Here is a 20,904-nt window from a genome sequence, read left to right on the forward strand (position 1 = left end):
AGCTAGGAGAATAGACATATTTTACTTAACAGATTGTGAGCTTGACTTAAAACATTTAAATATTCAGACAACAGCACATGGATTTCCATTTGTCCTCCTGCCCCGGACCCTGCTGATGTTGGGTGTGCTGAATATTTTGCACAAAGTTGTTTAAATTTACATTCCCTGAGAACAGAGACTCTTTCATCTTTAGCACCTACCATAATGGCTGACATATAATGAGTACTCAGTAAATATTTTGGAAACAAAGGACTAAATTTGACCATCCTTATAAGCAGGGTGGTGAAAACTCACATTTCTGTATCACAAGCTCCTGCGATGGGAGGCTGGAAGCTATGTTTTCCTTAACAACTGAGAAGAGATTATCTGTGTCCATCACTGGGCAATGTTTCTGTCATCTAGGGTACCCACAGTAAATACAACATCCCATTATTAATTCTAAGGTCTCATGGATTATGAATTCTAAGGATTTCATCAGCCAAGACCTTAAAGTGCAGTCTGTATAGTTGCTTGATCAATTTTTAACATAATAAAAGTTCCCAATGAAAAGACTTTTGCCACTTAAACAATTTAGCATTTATCCTAATTGGTGAGTTTTAGCACTTGTCAAAATTATTTACTTGATTGGCTCTGTAGCAATGACATCCTTAGAGCAGGCATAAATTTTATTTACCATTTTTTTTAATGGTAAAGTTTTATTGCCTTCAAATTCTAAACTGCCTGTTAATTTATATATATATATATATATATATATATATATATATATATATATATATATATATGATTTTTTTTGCAGCTTTCATGAATCCATACTTAGCTTATGATTTCAAAAATACCCATTTAGGTTCTTAAACCTAGTGCATGCTGGGACAAGCCAAGGGTTTGATGACACTAAAAGAGGAAATTAGATATTTGGCAAATGAATCTGATTTCTTAAGAGAATCTGTCCAAAGGATATAGCATTTATCCAGGAATTTGTCAAGTTTGTCTATGTATGTAAGAAAATGACCTAAGAAGTAGCTGAGCCATAATTATTTGAAGCATTTACAAACAAACAAACAAAAACACCTGACTAGATTAGATTTATACAAATACTCTGTGTGTGTGTGTGTGTGTGTGTGTACACATATATGTATGTGTTACTGGGGATTGAATCCAGGGGCACTTTACCACTGAGTTATATCCCTAGCCCTTTTTATGTTTTATTTTGAGACAGGTACTTACTAAGTTGCTGAGGTTGGCTTCAACTTTGTGATTATTCTGCCTCAGGCCTTGGAGGTGCTGGGATTATGGATATGGCCACTGCTCCTGGCTACACTTGACATTTTTTAAAACTCTGAAACCCCATTTGCAAATCTGGACAATGTTTCAGTAAGAAAACAGAGATTACAATGGTCTACCTAAGTTTAACTTCATAGAAACTGTGCCAAAAAAAAAAAATTCTCCATATGACTGGTCGGGGAGAGCTCATAGAACTATTTGACTAATTTACATAAATTATCTCTTTTTTTTGTTTATTAGCTGAAATAAGTCAAGCTAACTCAGTTTTCCAAGGAATAGTTTTGATTAGCTCATTGTAGAAGGCAGGTAAAATCTACTTATGTGTTTTTCTTTTAGGATCTCTCATTTTTATTTTAAATTCTCTTTCTTTCTCTCTTTCCTTTCTTCCTTCCTTCGTCTCCTCTGACCTCTTTTTCTTTAGCTTTAATTATATGTACTACTCAAATCCCTTTGGGGAATAAGCAGATTATTAATTGCATAGCCCCCATGGTGTAAATTCACATGAGCAGGGGTGTTATGTATTTTTGGCAACTGTTTATGCCTATATCAGGTATGCTTGCAATACATATGTAGTCATTGAATGAATGAAGGTGAATAGGACATTTGAATATTTAAGAGGAATACAAAATTCTAATAACAGTTTGCAAAATTCATGAAAAGCTATAATTGACAGGGAGAAATTATATCCTGGGCAAGAGAATCAGATTTCAGTCTCCTAAGCCCATGGCATCCACCAGCTATATTGATTGAATCAACCTAGTTTACTTTGCTGGCAGATCCTGCTGCCTGGGCACAGGCACAGAGGACAGGAATAAGAAGGCCAATTTTCTGAAAAATAATTTGTTCTGTGCACTCTCTCTCTTACCCTTTCACCATAAAGGTATTTAAATATTTAGAAGAATTCAGTTTGGGTTCATCACAATAAAATTTAAGCCAAGTGAGGAAAGCACATTTGTATATCTTTGCAGATGCTGTCTCTTGAATTCCTAGAAAAACACCATTTTTCTCCATACGTGCTTTTCTGTTGTTTATGCCTGGGAGCTGCAGTCTTGCTACTCTGTTGTGCCTTGTTTCCTATCCAAATGTCAGTTTGGCACCAGTGGACCGGAAGAGCTGTTTCACAGGCAACTGTACCACTATCGACAAGGGCAATAAGCAATCTGCTATCCATTTATCATTATAGACCCATGAGACTATACTGATAAACCCATTGACCTCCAAGAATTATAAAACTAGGGGATATAGAAAGAAGGAAATTGTAATATTATATATAAAATGCATATTACATAATACATGTAGTATAATCCTTTACTTAAAGATTCCACATTATCTCATGTGATCTTCAGAATATCTTGTGAGCTACAGAAAATAATTTTTAGTATACTCATTTCAGAGCTGAGAAAACTGATACTCAGAAAGATTGAGGAGCTGGTTTAAACTCTCATTTCTCACACTGTCATCAAGGCATAAAGGTGGCTCTGGGCCATGCTATCTCTCTGGCCCTATCCTATAGGACACAATTAAAATGAAAATTAGCCATAGGAGGAAGGAGAGAGCAGTGCATAGACTGCCACAAGGAGATGTTTTTTTCTGAAGGTTCTGCAGGGATTAAAAAAAAAAAAAGAACAGACAATTCAAATAAAGTCCTTAAGAAAATACTAAAAATAACATTTTTTCAATTGCATAATATTGGAATTTGAAAGCTTACTTTAAAATGAATGCATTCCATGTGCCATGCTGACCCAGCACAACTGTAGACTGGATGAATACTTTCTTCTTCAAAAAGTGACTCCATTTCAACTTAAACTGGGTTCAAAAGTAAAATGAATTTGTTCTTTACTCTCAAACCAGCATCTCATTTCAGCAATGAATAATTGAGTGAGGCATATTTACTACCTGTTCAGGACTCATCCAAGCAACTTTATAAGTTTCAACTCACTGAATCTTCACAGTAGTTTTTGGAATTTACACCATTAATTTAGTCCATTTTAGAGATGAAGAAATTGAAGAAGCACCATTGAGGTACAAATTGGTTGATAAGCTTGGGGTCACATAGCCAGTAATCAGCAGAGGTAGGACCCGAACCCACTCCTCAGCCTTTGTTTTCACCATGATGCTCCAACATCTCTGAAATAAACAGCAGACCCACACTACTCTGATAGAAACTTTGTACATGATAGTATTTCTTAGTGAAGAGCTTCCTCTTGCAAAAGTCACTGCCAAATATAAAAGACGACATTTTTGGATGCTTCTCAATCAAGCATCAATAAATACCATCATGCGGTCATTGTAACTTCAGGATCAAAAGAAACAGAGCAGCAGCACAGGGTCTATTTTCACTTGAACTCGTGGATGCCCTGATGCTGATGCCTAGAGTCCTCTCATATATTTTTTTGATGAGAATCTTTAGGAGGAGATAAAGCCATGATGATTCTGTGGCAAGTGCCTGTGGATCAGGTGAAGTTGGCTGTGGTTTGCTGAACCTCTTGAAAATAGGGATTAAATTCTTATACAAGAAGTCACCACTTTCATCCAGAGAATGCCCTCAAAATGGTTGCACAGAAATAGAAACACACACACACATACACACACACACACATACAGAGAATGATCTTCAATGCAAAATAAAAGAGTCTAAAGGGAACTACACCAGCCTGAAATAGTAGTTACCTCTGCATGGAATAATGGATTTAAAAATAGATATATTCCTTAGAAACCCTGTAAGTCAAGCATGTGTTGCATGTACCTGTTTTGTCAAGTCCTAAAGATTCCCATCAAAAACTATATGAGTGGGAGTTCTCATATATGTTGCTTTGTAGATTATTTGAGAATAATATGTTGTTTTAAATATTATAAAATATACATAGGAAAAATAATTGTAAGAAAATTAATCAATATACTGAATCCTGTTCTAAAGTGAATGATCTTAGACTATGTTTTACTTAAATTTCAATATTATGATTTGGTCTGATTACTTACCAAAAACTTATACATAGAGAATCAAATATCATAAACTTTTGTAACAGTGGTTACAAACTTTTGCTGTATAGGGCCAGATAGCAATGATTTCTGGCTGTCTGATCCAGAAGCTCTTTATCACAACTGCTCAATTTAGCTACTGCAGGGATATAAAAGCTGCCATACACGACATGGAGACAGGTGAACCTACCTATGTCCAAATAAAACTGTATTTACACAAATAAGAAACATAAGGGACTTTGCTTGTAGATTGTAATTTGTTGAACCTGTATAAAATACTATGTTCAAAGTTAAGGAGTTAACAGTATATTAACACTGCAGGAAAGAAAAAAAATCCTATAAGCCTAATTCCCTGAATTTCAAGATTTTCCCTGGAGAGAAAGAAGCAATATTGCAGACTGATAAGTAAGAACTTAAGTTTTAAATAGACTTTGTTCGAGTTCCAAATTAGTGAACATCTCTAAGCTTTAATTTCCTCTTCTATAAGTGGAGATAATAATAACTCTTCATAGGCTATAGTATAGATAGGTAACAATTTAAGCTGTTTCTTATCTCAAAAATCTGCCAGAAAGGAAGTGATCATTAAAGTGCTACTTAAATTTAAAATGATTAAAACTAAATCTGTAAAGTTCAACTTATCAGTCATATTACATATTTTAAGTGTGATAGCTGCAGATTAGGGCAAGATCACTTCTATTATCAAGAAAAGTTTTATGGAACAGCAGGCTCCAGATACTGATATGATATGACAGATAGATAGATAAATAGAAAGATAAAAGAGCTAAAGGCAGAAATAGATTATATATCTATAAATAGATACAGAGTTATAGCTTTTCTGAAAAGCTGATATTGATCTGAATAATAAGATGCTCACATGATAAATATTGGGGCAGAGTATTCAGAGGAGGGAGAAGGACAAGTGCAAAGGTAGAGACTAGAAAATCTTATTGGAGAGGAAGAACAGACCATAGTGAAGGGAGGGGAAGCACTGATAGGGAATAGGTCATATGAGTTCTTATAAGGACTCAGTCTTAAGCTACTGGCAAAGGAAGTCATTGGGGTGTTCAAGTAAGGGAGGCATTAATTCAATTTTTGAGAGATCCCTCTGGTACCTACATGGAGAGTGGACTATTGTTGGCAAGTATGGGAGTCTGAAAGTCTTAAGGACACTACTGTAGTAATTGAGATGAGAGATAATGGCTTAGGAGTAGGAAGACCATGAGGAAGCATTTAGATGATGTTTTGGAGATAACATCAACTGAAGGTTTATTGATTTGGATAAATAGAGGGAGGAAAACAGAAATATTAAGAATGGCTTGCAGTTTATAAAAGGAGAAATGGCAATTTAGAAGTTAAAACAAGTTTAAAGAAGTCAATCAAAAGTTCTGCTTTGTAGCATTAAGATGTCTATTAGACATCTGCATTTGCTTACTGTAGTTGCAGTAACAAATTATAATAAGACTGGTAGTTCAAAATTACAGAAATTTATTCTTTCATCGTCGTAGAGGCCAGAAAACCAAAATAAGTATCACTGGGCTGAATTCCAGCTGTCAACAGAGTCTTTTAAGCTTAGAGTGTAACACAATTCTTAAAAGTTCCAGCTGCTATGGGCTGCTGGCATCATAGGGTGCCATAGTCATATTATTGTCCTCGTCTTATGTCTTCTCTTCTTATCCATGTCTAATTTTTCTAACTTTCTCTTATAAGGAAATATATGATTGTACTTGTGGTCAACTTGGAGAATCCAGGTCAATCTACCCATCTCAAAATAGTTAATTTAGTCATATTTGCAAAAACTCTTTTTTCTAAATAAGGTGGCATGCACAAGTTTCAAGGATTTGGACCTGGATATCTTTTTTCAAAGAGGGCACATTTGAGAAGGTGATGCATCATGCTCTATGTGACCCCACCTAAAACTGCTGAGAAGAGAAACTGAGAATCTTTGAATTTCAACAGAAAGAATTTGTTAACTTTTCATCAAGTTCTTTTTAAAAAATTATTTTCTCTGTTTAATTGTGACCTCAATGGTACATGGACATTTATACATATTCATGTTGTTTATTCTCATTTCTAGCATTTTTGAAGCCAGTTATTTTTCATGGTTTAGTTTTTTTGTGAACTGAGATGTTTGATTCATAATTTTCATTTAGTTTTGTATTCTTTTATTTTCATTTTTATTTTTTTTTAAATTTTAACTTTATACATATGTTTTTCTCCTACCTATTTCCCTTGATTCTTTCTTTTCTTCTGATAACAGTCAATCTCTGTCTTTCTCTATTTTTCTACTTCTTCTTCTCCCCTCTTCCCTCATAACCTTGTTATAAAGTGAATGATCTCTCTTCTCTCCCTGTCCACCATTTGAAAGTATAAACCCTTCCAAAACTTGCTATTTTTATGGTAGGCAACAACTAGTCATATCATTTCTGTTTACTGTGGTAATTTACATTGTAGATGTCATAGTAGGAACTATTTGGTTTAATGCTGTATATTGTTTGCATTGGTTGTGGTTATTATTTATTTTCCCCCTAAACAGTAAGGTACTGGAAACCTTCAGGGACACTATTACAAGTCCACATGGTAAAACTCTACTGCCTCAGATCCATACTATGAATGCGTAGATAAACAAACAACATGAAAAATCAAGGGAACAAATCTCCCCAAACAACCAAGGTACTCCAATAGCAGAATACATAGACACCACAGTGGAAGAAATATCACAGAAGGAGTTTAGAATGTACATAGTTAAACTGATCTGCAAAGTAAAGGATGGTATAGGAAGTTAAACAAGAGAGAAAATACAGGAAGTGAAAGATCACTTCAATAAAGAGGCAGAGGTTCTACAAAATACTAAGCAGAAGTCCTTAAAATGAAGGAAACAATAAATCAAATTAAAAATTCAATAGAAAGCATCACCAACAGATCAGACCACTTAGAAGACAGAAACTCAGGCAACAAAGACAAAATCTATAATTTTTTTTTGGGGGGGGGAGAGGGGTACCAGGGATTGAACTCAGGGGCACTTGACCACTGAGCCATATCCCTGACCCTATTTTATATCTTATTTAGAGGCAGAGTCTCACTGAGTTGCTTAGTGCCTTGCTGTTTCTGAGGCTGGCTTTGAACTCATGAATCTTCCTGTCTCAGCCTCCCGAGCCACTGGGATTACAGGCATGCACTAACATGCCTAGCGAAAATATATATTCTTGAAAATAGAGTTGACCACGGAGAAAAGATGTTAAGAAACCATGAACAGATCTTCCAAGAACTATAGGATAATATAAAATGACCAAACTTAAGATTTATCTGGATAGATGAAGGTTTAGCAATTCAAACTAAATGAATGCAAAAGATTTTCAATAAAATAATACCAGAAAAATTCCCAAACCTAAAGAATGAAATGGAAAATCAAACACAAGAGGCTTACAGGACTCCAAATGTAAAAAATTACAACAGACCCACACCAAGGTACATTATTATGAAAATGTCTAGCATACAGAATAAGCATAGAATTTTAAAGTCTGTAAGCAAAAAATATCAGATTATGTATGGGGGAAACCAGTTTGGATCTTAACTGATTACTCCACTCAGACCCTTAAAGCCAGGAGGTCCTGGAATAACATCTACCAAGCTCTGAAAAGAAATGGATGCCAACAAATAATTCTATACTTAGCAAAATTAAGCTTCAGGTTTGAAGATGAAATTAAAACCTTTCATGATAAACAAAAGTTAAAAGAATTTGCAACTAGAAAGCCTGTACTACAAAACATTTTTAACAAAATATTCCATGAAGATGAAAGAGAAAAAAAAGTGAAAACCACCAAAGAAAAGAACTACACAAAAGGAATAGTCAATCAAAGGGGAAACGAATTAAAATTAAAAACTTGAAATAAACCCAAATGACTGGTAATACAAATCGTATCTCAATAATAGCCTTGAACATTAATGGCCTAAACTTATCAATCAAAAGATATAGACTGCCAGATTGGATTAAAAACAATAGCCAACAATAATGTTTGTCCCTAAAAGACTCACCTCATAGGCAAAGACATCCACAGACTGAAGGTGGAAGGATTGTAAAAAACATATCACTCACATGGGCCTTGTAAACAAGCAGGGATTTCTATAGTCATATCAAATAAAGTAAACTTCAAGCCAAAGGTAATCATAAAGGACAAAGAAGGCCATTTCATACTACTTAAGGGAATTATACATCAAAAAGACACAATAATTGTAAGTATGTATGTTCCCAATAATGGAGCATCTACATATATCAAATAAATCCTTCTTAATTTCAAGAGTAAAATAGGCCACAACACAATAATACTGGGTAACTTTAACATGACTCTGTCACCACTGGATAGATCCTCCAAACAAAAACTAAATAAAGAAGGTATAGAAGTAAGAAATACAATTGATAATTTAGACTTAACACACATGTAGAGAATATTTCATCCATCAATGATTGAATACACTTTCTTCTCAGCAGCACACAGATCCTTCTCTAATATAGACCATGTTATGTAAGCTATCACATATGTTCACATATAATTGCAATATTGCCTTAATATATATTTTAGCATCTGTAAGGTTATTTTAATAGCTCTATTTCCATTGATATTAATTTTCATGTTCTTGTTATTTCTTGATTAAACTTGTTTATTTTTATCAAATGTTACCTGCATTATTTCATCTGTTTCATATATATATATGTTTTTTATTTTTTCCTTCCTACTTCATAATTTGAAAATAATTTGATTGTTATTCTAGCTTTTTTTCTGAAACAAGTACTTTAATTTGTATATGTTCATTTGAGTACTGTTTCATCCCAAAGATCCTTATATTTTAAGCTTTTATTATCACTTAGTTCAAAGCACTTTTCATTTACTTTTCTTGAGCTTTCTTTCTTGACCTTTGAGATATTTATAAGTGTGCCATTTTACTTCGAAATAGTTGACATGTGGGGGTGAGGTTCTATATACCTTAAGGTGATTGGTTTCTAATGTAATAAATCATGCAGGAAACATAGTGCACATGATTTCAAATTTTAAAAAAAGTAATGGAAACCTTCCTATATTGATTGTATTGGTTATTACATGTCAAAACTGATCAAACTGCATACTTCAAATATGTTTATTTTATTGTACTTTAGTTTTGCCTCAATAAAGCTATGGAAAAAATCAATTGGAGGATAGTTATTAAAAAATAGGGTGGATTTTTCAGCCTACTACAACATCAAAGAGGAGATACTAAGCTGAATACATCATCTGAACCTGAAGAAAGTGAACAGGGACTACATGTATGAATTCAGGAGAAGTCAATGCAGATATAACATGTAAAGTAATGGCACAGGTGTGATAGGTGAGGCTAAGGAGGAAGGAGGCTGAGAACTAGTCCTTGGTGACAGTTTGACAGGAGAAGTTCTTGCAAGAAAAGACAGACATGGGACATCCAATAGGAGAAGGAGAAAGACAGAATTGTGTAACATCTCCAAATCCAAAGTAGAAAATATTCTAATAGGTATAAATGCATCAAATGCAGATGAGAGTTCAATTAAGACAAGATTTAGTGTGGGACATAGAATCCTGAGCAAAATCAGTAGAGGAAATGGTAATTCTATTTCTGGCAGAAGATAGTCTCAATAATCTAAAGACTTCTCTCTTTAAATTTTTTTTAAATACCCCCAAAATACTGATTTTACTGATATCCAGTTGTTTAACATTTCATAGACTGATGTACAACAATGATGAATTTTCAAATGTCTTTAAAAGTATTATTTTACAATTTTTTTTCCTACCATTTTTCTCACTGCTTTTAGGGAAGTGAGAAATTTAGGAGTCATTTATTCCACTTTTTGCTGATGCCAGCTGCATTTTGCTATATAGATTATTCTACAATTTTCCTTCAAATGTGTGTGTACATTATGTTAATGAATACATAAACAAATTCAGTTCTCCATATCCAAGTTCTGCACATTTATAGATTTAACCAATAGGAGTTGAAAATATTCAGAAAAAAATATTGTATATATGCTAAATACATGCAGATTTATCTTCTTTTTTTTTAAATTCCTTTTTTTTATTGTTGGTTGTTCAAAACATTACATAGTTCTGTGCTTGATAAAACATAGCAAAATCCTTTCCTCTAAATGGTAGAGCTCTCTCTCATCTATTTCTCTCTCTCTCTCTCTCTCTCTCTCTCTCTCTCACACACACACACACACACACACACACACACACACATACACAAAATCCTGAGAACTCCAAAACAAAGAGGAAATGGAAAATAGGGGAAAATGCTGCAGCAAACAGTGCTTCTCTAATGTGGAAGCATGTGTTCATCTGAGACGCATTTTTAACACAATCTTGATATTGACACACCTAAACCTGCCTTGAAGTCATATTTGCTTATATATATTATTTGCTGTCTAGGACAAAAGAAGACAATAAGATATGTCAATCTTGACCAGAGTTTGGGGAGGGGCGGAGCGGGGGAGAATCTCCCAGCAGAATTTAAACACAATCCTGCTCATGAGAGTTGGGGTTTAAATTACTCTTACTTGCCAAAGGCAGTTAATGGATTCAAGAAATAATAAAAATGGTCCTTGCTCACAGCAACCAGGGATGCTTGCATGAGCCGGAGAAAGTCTCATCTGGACAATACAGATGTGCCCTCAGCTCAGAAAGCTGAGAATTTCCAAACAAGCAAGACCACTATACACAATATTCAAACAAGAGGAAGCAAGCCACCATGGCTGAGCTTCAGAAAAGCAGCTCATAAAACAAGATGAGTTCCTCAGACTTTTAGATAATGACAAATGATTTCACATTTTATTTTCTTTGATGTTGTAATTTTAGTTAAACAAATAACCTTTAAAGGTTTGAAGCCTTTAAGGTTGAAGGTAAAAAAATTAATAAATATGTTACAAGGAAACCCACTGAGAACCATAAAACCACACAGTTTGTAGAAAAGCACCAAATATGATATAGAAATTAAATATATAATAATGAAATTTAAAACTCTGTGGTTGAGTTAAAGAGCATATTAAATACAGCAGAAGAAAAAACTTAAGTGAAAAAAAATCACCTTTAAAACAACAAGAAAACAGTGTAATCGACCCTATGAAAGAGAGGCTAGGAGACAGAAGTTTGAATGATAATGTTGGCTATATATTGCTACATAACAAAATACCTCTTATGTAGCTTAGGGCAACCAAGGTTTATCACTTTTATTCTGCTTTACAGATCTTCAGACTTGGAATAGTCAACTAATCCAAAATGGACGCCATCTTCACCGACCTATAAAATGTCAGAGAACAAAGTGTATATCTCAAAAGCAACCAGAAAAAGAGACAGATTAACCAAAGGAATAACTGTTAGACTAACAGCTGACTTTGCACCTCTAATGACAAGTCAAAAAAGAAAACAACATTTTCAAAATCTTAGTGAAAATAACTGCCAGTGTAGAATTCTATCGATCCCATGAACCAGTTTCCAAGAATAAAGCTAAAATAGAGATATTTTGAGAAAATTGAAAACTGAGGTTTGCAAACAAATAACTATGACTGAAAGAAAATTTTAAGAATGTATTTGGTAAAAAGAAAATAAACTCAGAAAAAAATAATCTAAGGTGCAGAAATCAATGCCAAGGAAAGAAATTGAGAAACACGGGTGAGTCTGAACTAACATTTGATTTACAAAGACATTAATAGTTTTTAATTTGAGGAGTACAAAAAATAAACTTTAAAATGCTAGGAAACATAATACCAACTTGAGGCATGGGATATTAAAGAACATGCATGCTTTTTTGTTGATCAGAAGGAGAGCAAAAATTATTGATATACTTTAGTATTTGTAAGGTATGAGTCCATGTATGTTGACTATAATACATTTTAGAGTTTACTAATGAAGTAGAAATACAATATAAATAAGCATAGGAAATTTTTCAATTTAAAAATAAAAGATTAATTCAAAAGAAAGTTGAAGAAAGACATAAGAGGAAACAATTATAAATAAATACACATATATCAATAATTTAAGGAAATGTCTATGTATTAAACTCCCATTGATAGAGGGAAAAGAGGAAAGATGAGAAAGATTGGAGAGAAGAAAAAAAGGAACAAAGGTCTACCTATACATTATTTAGCATGGGCGCTCCTAAAATATAACAATGCAGAAAGATTAAAAATAAAACTGTGAAAAAGCATAACTAAAAAATATTCACAAAATGGTGATCTAGTGATATTAATATCTAACTGAACAGGGTTATCATTAAAAGCTTTTATTCTTAGAAGGACCAGATTCATAATGCTGATTGACACAATTCACAAAGATCTTTCTGATTTAAAATGCATGACCACATTTTAACACAACTCAAAAGAAGATGTATTAAACTTATGATTTACTAGAAGATATTAAAAGATACACTGGAATTCAGGAAATTTTCACACTCTTCTGTTTAATAGATCAAGCAGATAAAAACTCAATAATGCTTCCATAAGCTTACCCTATAAGTGAATAGAGAGTACTTCACTCCCCAAATTAGAGAATAAACATTCTTTTCTGACATGTGAAAATTGGAGGGGAAAAGTGACTATGAAAAATACAATAAAATAAGTTTCAACAAAATTTTAGAATTAATATAGAGTCCATGTGTGCTGACTATAATACAATTAAGATAGATGTCTGCTACAAAATTACTATAACAATAAATAGATATGAAAATTAAAAACACACTCCTACTTCATTCATGGGTCAAAAAAACCCACAAGGGAAATATAAAAATACTTAAAAGCCTTCAGTAAAAAACAAAAAATATAATCTAGAGGCTGAGGTTGTGGCTCAGCGGTAGAGTGCTCACCTAGCACTTACTTATGAGGTGCTGGGTTTGATCCTCAGCACCACATAAAAATAAAAACAAATAAAAATAAAGGTATATAAGAAAACTAAAAATACTGTAATAACATGATCACTTTAAAAAATATAATCTAGGAAAACTTAACAATAGCTGTAGCAATACTTGGGAGAATATTTGAAAACTGACATGACATTACAGGAAGGAAAAACAGATCACCAAGAAAGAAGGATGTACGTAGCAATAAACTGGAAATAAATAAATTTTAACACATACATACACAGAATGGATCAACAAATCCCAAAAGCGTGCTCTTTAAAAAAGTTAGAAAGTACTAAAGCTGAGACATACTTAAAAAAAAAAAGACACAAATCTGGGATAAACAGGTGTATAACTTTGAAAAAGAGAGATTGAAAAAGTAATGCAGAATACTGAAACAAATTTAGAACAATAATTTTGAAAACTAAGGAAAAGCGAGTTTTGTTTTTTTTTTAGGAAAACAGAACTTATACAGGCCATCTCCAAATAAAAATTAAAAATCCTAAAAGATCTACAACCATTAAAGGTTTTTAATAAGCAATTCAAAATCCACTCTTAAGCACCATCCATGTAGAGATTTGTTTTATTCGTAATATCTATCATAAATTCAATGTGTAGATAATATCAGTCAATACTGTTATGGTTTAGATGTGGTATCCCCCAAAAGCTCACGTGTGAGACAATGCAAGAAGTTTTGGAGGAGGAGTGGTTGGGTTATAGCCTTAAACTAATCAGTAAATTAATCCCTGCTGGAATTAACTGAGGGGTAACTGAAGGCAGGTGGGTGTGGCTGGAGGAAGTGGTTCATTGGCGGTGTGGTTATGGGTATATATTTTGTATTTGGAGAGTGGAATCTCTCTCTCTGTTTCCTAGTCACCACCACGTGATCTGCTTCCCTCTGCCACACTCTTCCACCATGGTGTTAAGCTTTGTCTCAAGCCTGGAGGAATGGAGCGAACTGTCTATGGACTGAGACCTCTGAAACTGTGAGCCCCCTAATAAACTTTTTCTCCTCTGTGATTTTTCTGGTCAGATCTTTTAGTCATAGCAGTGCAAAAGCTGATTAAAACAAAAATGAACTCTTCCAGGGAATAGGGATTAGGAAAAGAAACAACACCCTATCTCATTCCTTAAGAATTATCCATCTGATTTTCTAATTTAAGTAGGAGGAAAGGGCCTAAATACAGGAGAAAAAAATTACATGTCATCTCACTAATGCAAATAGATCAAACATTTTATCAAATGAAATGCATGATGTTTTTAAAAATAAGTCAATAGAGCAAAGCTGACTTTGTCTGAGAGTTCCAGAGTAGTTAATCTAGTTTAACTAGTATGTCACAACAACAAATTAGAGAACCTATGTGATCAGCACTATTTGTTATAGGGGGGAAAAACCCTTTACAATAACACCAAATAACCTAATGTCTGTTAATATAAGAACATATTAATGGATTGTGGCATATTTATTCTATGGGATAATATATAACAAAAATGGCAGAACTGGAGTCTGTATATCAACACAAGTCAATTTCATAAACATAATTTAGAGTAATGAAGGCAATTTGTAGACTAGGAACAGTATAACACAATTCTTATAAAATCCAAAAGCATGCTAAACAAGTCCACATATTTTTAGGGATGTATATGTATAAATTAAAAGTATAAATATATGCAGGAAAAAATATTCTAAAAAGAAAATTTAAACATGAAAAACATTTAGAGCCCAAGTATGGTAGTGCATGCCTATAATCCCTGCCCCTCAGGAGGCTGAGACAGGAGGATCACAAGTTCAAGGTCAGCCTGAGTAGCCTAGAGAGACCCTGTCTCAAAATAAAATAAAATAAAATAAAATAAAAGGGGCTGTGGATGTAGCCCAGTGGCAAAATATCCCTTGGTTCAATCTCTAGTACCACAAGCAAACAAAATCCCATGCAGTGTTGCCTTTATCTCAGAAGGAATGTAGGTAGAAATGGGATCATGGAGGAATCTCATGTTTGAAGCCAGATTTTCTCTACCTTAATTTTTACTCATCTCATAAGAATACTGTTTTTGTAGAATTTTTATGAGCAAGGAGAGTGAAGGAGGGTTTAAAGGGGAGTGCATTTGACAGACTGTCTGTCAGTATGTTTGTAACTTTGTTGGAGCAGTAATATTAGAAAAAGGAAGGATAAGAGATGGAGGGATAGAACTTAATGCCTGACACAGTTTCAGAAATGTAAAATTGAGAATGGTAACAAAATCTATGTTAGATACTTGTGTGGAGTGCATGGTCATGACATGAAGAAAAAAAATCATTGCTGTTGAAAAATTCACAAAACTACTTGGTTTGCATATTAGGAAAATTCTCTACCTGGAATTTGAATTGCCCAGAATAAGAGCTGAAACAGCAATGGAGAAGCATACAATGGTCCAGTTTCAATGTATTCACGAGCATAGTTCTACAGATAGCAACAAGGAGAAGCCATGTGTGCCAGTCTGGTTTTCAAAAGCCCTGTGTTTTGATCTAAACTTGTTTATTTTTTTAATAAACAAGATAAATGATTTTAAAAAGCAAGGAAAGAGGTAGATGGTCATAAATTCCACTTGCTGATTCTAGGGGTGAAGAAGGATGGGGGAAACCTTTACTTGACAGCACTTTAAGGGAAGCAATATCCTTAGGGGTCAGCTAAGTTCTGTTGTAGCTGGATGATGAAGGTCATGTCCAGAAATGAGACAGGTTTAGAGAGGCGGCTGCCTTTAACCTACTGTTCTCTGCAGAGAGCACAGGCAAGCAGGGGAAGGTTGGGAAAGATGGGCTGAGAGAGATTGTTCAGGCTAAGGTAAACTACTCACAGTAGATATATTGGGATGAGGGAGAATAATCTGGGAAACTAGAGGCTCTAACTTACACATGAGGCTTGACAGGAATAGCACTGGCTGTGCCTTATGAAATGGAGGTGATTGGGTCAGGTCAAACCTGGGGTACCTGGGTGCAGAAGTGAAACGCTGTCAGCTTACAATTCTGATTTTTCTACCTTACCTTACCTTAGCTAAGGTCACCTGCCATCATTCCTCAACACACACCTCCACTCAGATCAATCCACTCTTCCTTTGCACTCTGACTTGGCTATTTCTTTGGTATTCCCTATATTTCCCCTTGAAATTGTGAGGGTCTTTCACAGTTTGGTTTTTCTTTTGTATCTCTGACAGCACCTGGAAAAGTGTTGGATGAACTGGGGATGTTCAATAAATATTTGATTGATGGAACTGTACATTTCATTTGTCTAGGTTATAAACCAGTACTCAGACACTCTGGAAATGGCTATAAATTGGAAAGAAAAGGATCTGTGCTTTTATTAGAAACTTCTTCATGTTTAAAAGAAAATTCTTGGCTAGTAAAGATTTTGTCTTTACTCTGGCTTTCTCCCCACCTCATTGCAAACTGAGATTTATAAAAATGTAAGTAGTTGCTGTGGAGACAATTGCTGGACACTGGAGAACCATTTGAAAATAGCAGCAAGAATGGCTATAATAGTCAATGGTATTTTTTTACATCAATCTTTTTTCTTTCAATAATAAGAAAGAAAAATAAAATACTGAAAAAAATATTGGACCATGTGAACTTATCCTCTCCCTACTGTATGTTAAGATATTGAAATAATTACATACTGTTAGAAAATACTAAATTCTCCCAGGACTGTCTTGAATATGTCCATGGCCCCAGCTACCCAGCCCTTGTCTCAGAACATTCTAGAACTTGTCAAGTAAAGGTTAATACCTTCCTGGTCAAGAATAGTCCAGCTCTATGGCCATGGTTTGCATGGTGCCTACCCCATCAAGTGACTGTCCTTTCTTACTATATTCCTCGGAGGTCACAGACTAGTCTCCTTCAGATATCATTTGTGAGGTTCTCCCAGGATTTTATAGTCTTCTATGATTATCAGGTAGCATTTAATATTTGATGATTTCTTGAAATAATCTACAGTTTTTAGTATCCCTTGAAAAACTGGAGGTCCTATGTTCCCTTTGGACACACTGCATCTTCTGTCTGTCCACCAGTTTCCGCCACTTCTCTTGTTCATTCTTCACATTGCTAGTTTTACCTCTGTGAATGTTAATATTTTGGTGTCCTGTACTAAATAACCCAAATGGCATTGCTAGGAGCTGTGTTCATTTCTAGTCTGAGGGGTCATGTGCCCTGACCCAAGCTCTTTCTTTCTTTGCCTCCTGATGGCTGCATATGCTTCTCCTTCAAGCAGTTTTAACAGATCAGCTCCCTCACTTCTAATCTGAGACAGCACATGCAGACTTTGCAGCAAAGAAAAACCTGTCAATGTGCCTACACTGCTGAATTTTCATAGGAAAGGACCTAGAATCGAGGAGCAGCATAGTCACCTTGATATTAACTACCAATTCAAGATAAGAATGACAACATGACCTTTGCTAGATATATTTTCCACTTAAGTGAAAAAAGTCACATCATCTACCAGAAAACTTCAGTTGCCAATTATGCTGCTAATTCTGGAAAGGAAGTGCTCCAGGAGAGGGAGGCCCGGGGTCCTGCCATTCAGCTGCTATTTCCTCCCTTAACCATGACTGCCACCTGCCCATTGATGAATTCATAGCTATACCCAATGACAAACAAGTGGGACTGTTCTAACGCCACATTACTTATTTATTTGTTTGTTTATATATTTATTGTTTGTTTATATATTTATTGTTTGTTTGTATGTGACAGTGAAATGCATTACAATTCTTATTACACATATAGAGCACAATTTTTCATATCTCTGGTTGTATACAAAGTTGTATTCACACCAACTCGTGTCTTCATACACATATTTTGTATGATGATGTCCATCACATTCCACCATCATTTCTACACCCATGTACCCTCCCATCCCCACCAACCCCTCTGCTCTTTCTAGAGTTCTTCTATTCCTCCCATGCTTCCTCTCCCTATCCCACTATGAATCAGCCTCCTTGTAACCATAATCTTTGGTTCAACTTTCTATTCCTGAATAACACACCACCCAAATCTTAGTTGCTTAAAATAACTGCTGTTGACTTGCTCAATGTTTCTGTGATTCATCCACTTGCCAGGGTCATTTATGCCATAGTGGTTACCTGGCAGCTTGATGGCCCTTCTTATGTCTCTGCAAGTGGTGTAGAAAGCAGGCAGGACAGCAGAGTTCTCCTCCATGTGGTTGATCTGGGCTTCTTGGCATGGTGCACTTAGAGCAGCATTTGAAGAGAGTGAGAGAAGTTTCAGAATTCCTATGATTGTCACTTCTGCCATATTTTATTGGCCAAAGAAAATCACAAGGACAGTCCAGACTCAAGGGAGGCGGGAAGAGAATCCAATACTTGATGAAAATATCCACCAGTTCAGGGGTATGCATGCAGGGAAGAGAGATGTCACCAGCCTGCTTTCTACCACATTTCTAGTAGAAACAACAGAAGTATGGGCTTCACTCTAAAGGAAGACAGGGATTCTGGCAGAAAAGACTTTAAAATGCACCAGAAATCAAATCCACACGTTATAAAGTCTGTAGGGAGGAGAATGTAAACTTAAGGAAGACTGGGAAGAAACTCTCATTTGAAATTCACTAGGAAGGTATGAATATGAAAAGGGAGAAAATGGGGAAATAAGAGGGGAGAGGGATAGTGAGAGCCAAAGTGTCTGGAAGGAGAAAACCTAATGGGAGTTCGGCTTCCTGAAAGAGTGGTCAGCCAGGTGCCCAGCATGGCCAGACTGTCTCCTGCCCTCATTCAGCCCTTAGAGCCTGGGCTGCATCTCCAGAGCCATCCTCTCTGCTTTCACTCCCAAGTTCAGGTCATCTTAGACCCAGTTACCATGATCTCATCCAGACACCTCCTCCAGGCTTCCTATTCTGGAACATTCCTTATACCTGCTTGCTTTATGTGCTTTAATGAACAATAAAATAGTTATATTACAAAATTCAGAAAAGTACAAAAGATCCATCCACAGAGAGGAAACCGTCTTAAAAACTTTAGAAACCTAAGAGGTGGTGTACTTGAATGCAAGCTGACATTCTTGACCATGATACTGATAGTCTCCAGAATCCAGGCTCTTCATCTGCCCAGTGAAAAGGGAGAGAAAAGTTACCTCCCAACTATCCAAACTAGTATATCAACTTGGAGTAATGTTATGGTTTGGATGTGAGGTGTCTCCCCAAAGCTCATGTCTGAGACAATGCAAAAAGGCTTAGAGGTGAGATGATTGGGTTATGAAAGCCTTAACACAATCACTGCATTAATCCACTGATAGGGATTAACCGAGTGGTAACTGAAGGCCTGGTATGGTGTGGCTGAAAGAGGTGGGTCACTGGGGGTGTACCTTTGGGGTCTATATTTTATATCAAGTGAGTGGAGCCTCTGGCTGCTTTCTGATCATCATGTGAGTCACATGATACCCCAAGAATGGAACTGGCTATTATAGACTGAAAACTCTGAAACCATAAGCCCCCAAATAAACTTTATCTCTGCTAATTGTTTTCGTCAGGTCTTTTTGTCACTGCAAAAAAGTTGACTAAAACAAATAGCCAGTCAGTACAGACCTGCTTCCTTCTTAATTAAAATAATAAAGAACCAGGACAGCCTTACAAGCAGAATAGTGCAGAAATAAGGAGTTATACAAAGCATACACCAAACACTACTTGTTCTAAGACACTGGATTATGATGTATTAATTTTGGCAACACTTACACACCTTGTCACAAAAATGAAGACACTGAAATTGAAGGCAGAAATTGAAAACTGGATGTGACCTGCATCTATCAGTGATTCAGGAGTCAGGATAGAAGCTGGACGAGGAGAGGGGCCTTTGGAGGTGAGGGACTGGCCCCAGGAAGGAAGAAAATCTCTCTGACTTCTTCCCCAGCCTAGTCTCCTTGAACATTGCTTAAAAAGAGAGATCTTTTCCATATGTGCTTCATTTCTCAGTTGAGGATGGGAATGTAATAAGAAGAATGATTGTTTAGTTTCTAAAACTCAGATCCACAGATTTTGGGTGATATATGTCACATATGCTATATAGGCTGAGTCTATGTTTGTATATGACCATGCAGTACCAGCAGGACTGGGCACATTGGCCAAAATACTTTTTCACCCGGCACCTTCCACGCTTTATATGGGCAAAAACTTATTGGGTTCTGAACATTGATGTCTGGCAACATACAGGGCAGGTCATCTGCCTGCTGGATTGTGCATAAATCCATGCCACAGGCAGGCAGGCTTGCAGGAAGCTGAACTGCCTGGCCATTCTTTACTCTTTCTATTTACCACACAGCATTTTTGCTTATGAAGTCATTTGCATATATGTAACCATTCTGATATGTCCTGAAGTAAGAGATTTTTTTATTTTACTCATTCCTTGGAAAAATCATTTGGGGCAATTTCTGATGCTGATTTTGAATCTGCTACCTGAGCCACACAGACTGGTGGAAGGCTGATGGTCATTCCTGCTCACTCATGACAGTAATTTTCTTCTAGCCACTGCACTCATGTTATGGCTTGGATGTGGGCTGTCCCCAAAAAGCTCATGTGTGAGACAGTGCAAGAAAGTTCAGAAAAGTAATGATTGGGTTGTGAGAGCCTTAAACTAATCAGTGAATTAGCCCCCTGATGGGATTAACTGAGTGGGAACTGGAGGCAGGTGGGGTGTGGCTGGGGGAGGAGGGGTGTTGGGAGTGTGGCTTTGGAGTGTATATTTGTACCTGGCAAGTGAAGTCACTCTCTCTGTTCCTGATCATCA

The sequence above is a fragment of the Urocitellus parryii genome, chromosome 8 (assembly GCF_045843805.1).
Source record: "Urocitellus parryii isolate mUroPar1 chromosome 8, mUroPar1.hap1, whole genome shotgun sequence".
NCBI classification, from domain to species: Eukaryota; Metazoa; Chordata; class Mammalia; order Rodentia; family Sciuridae; genus Urocitellus; species Urocitellus parryii.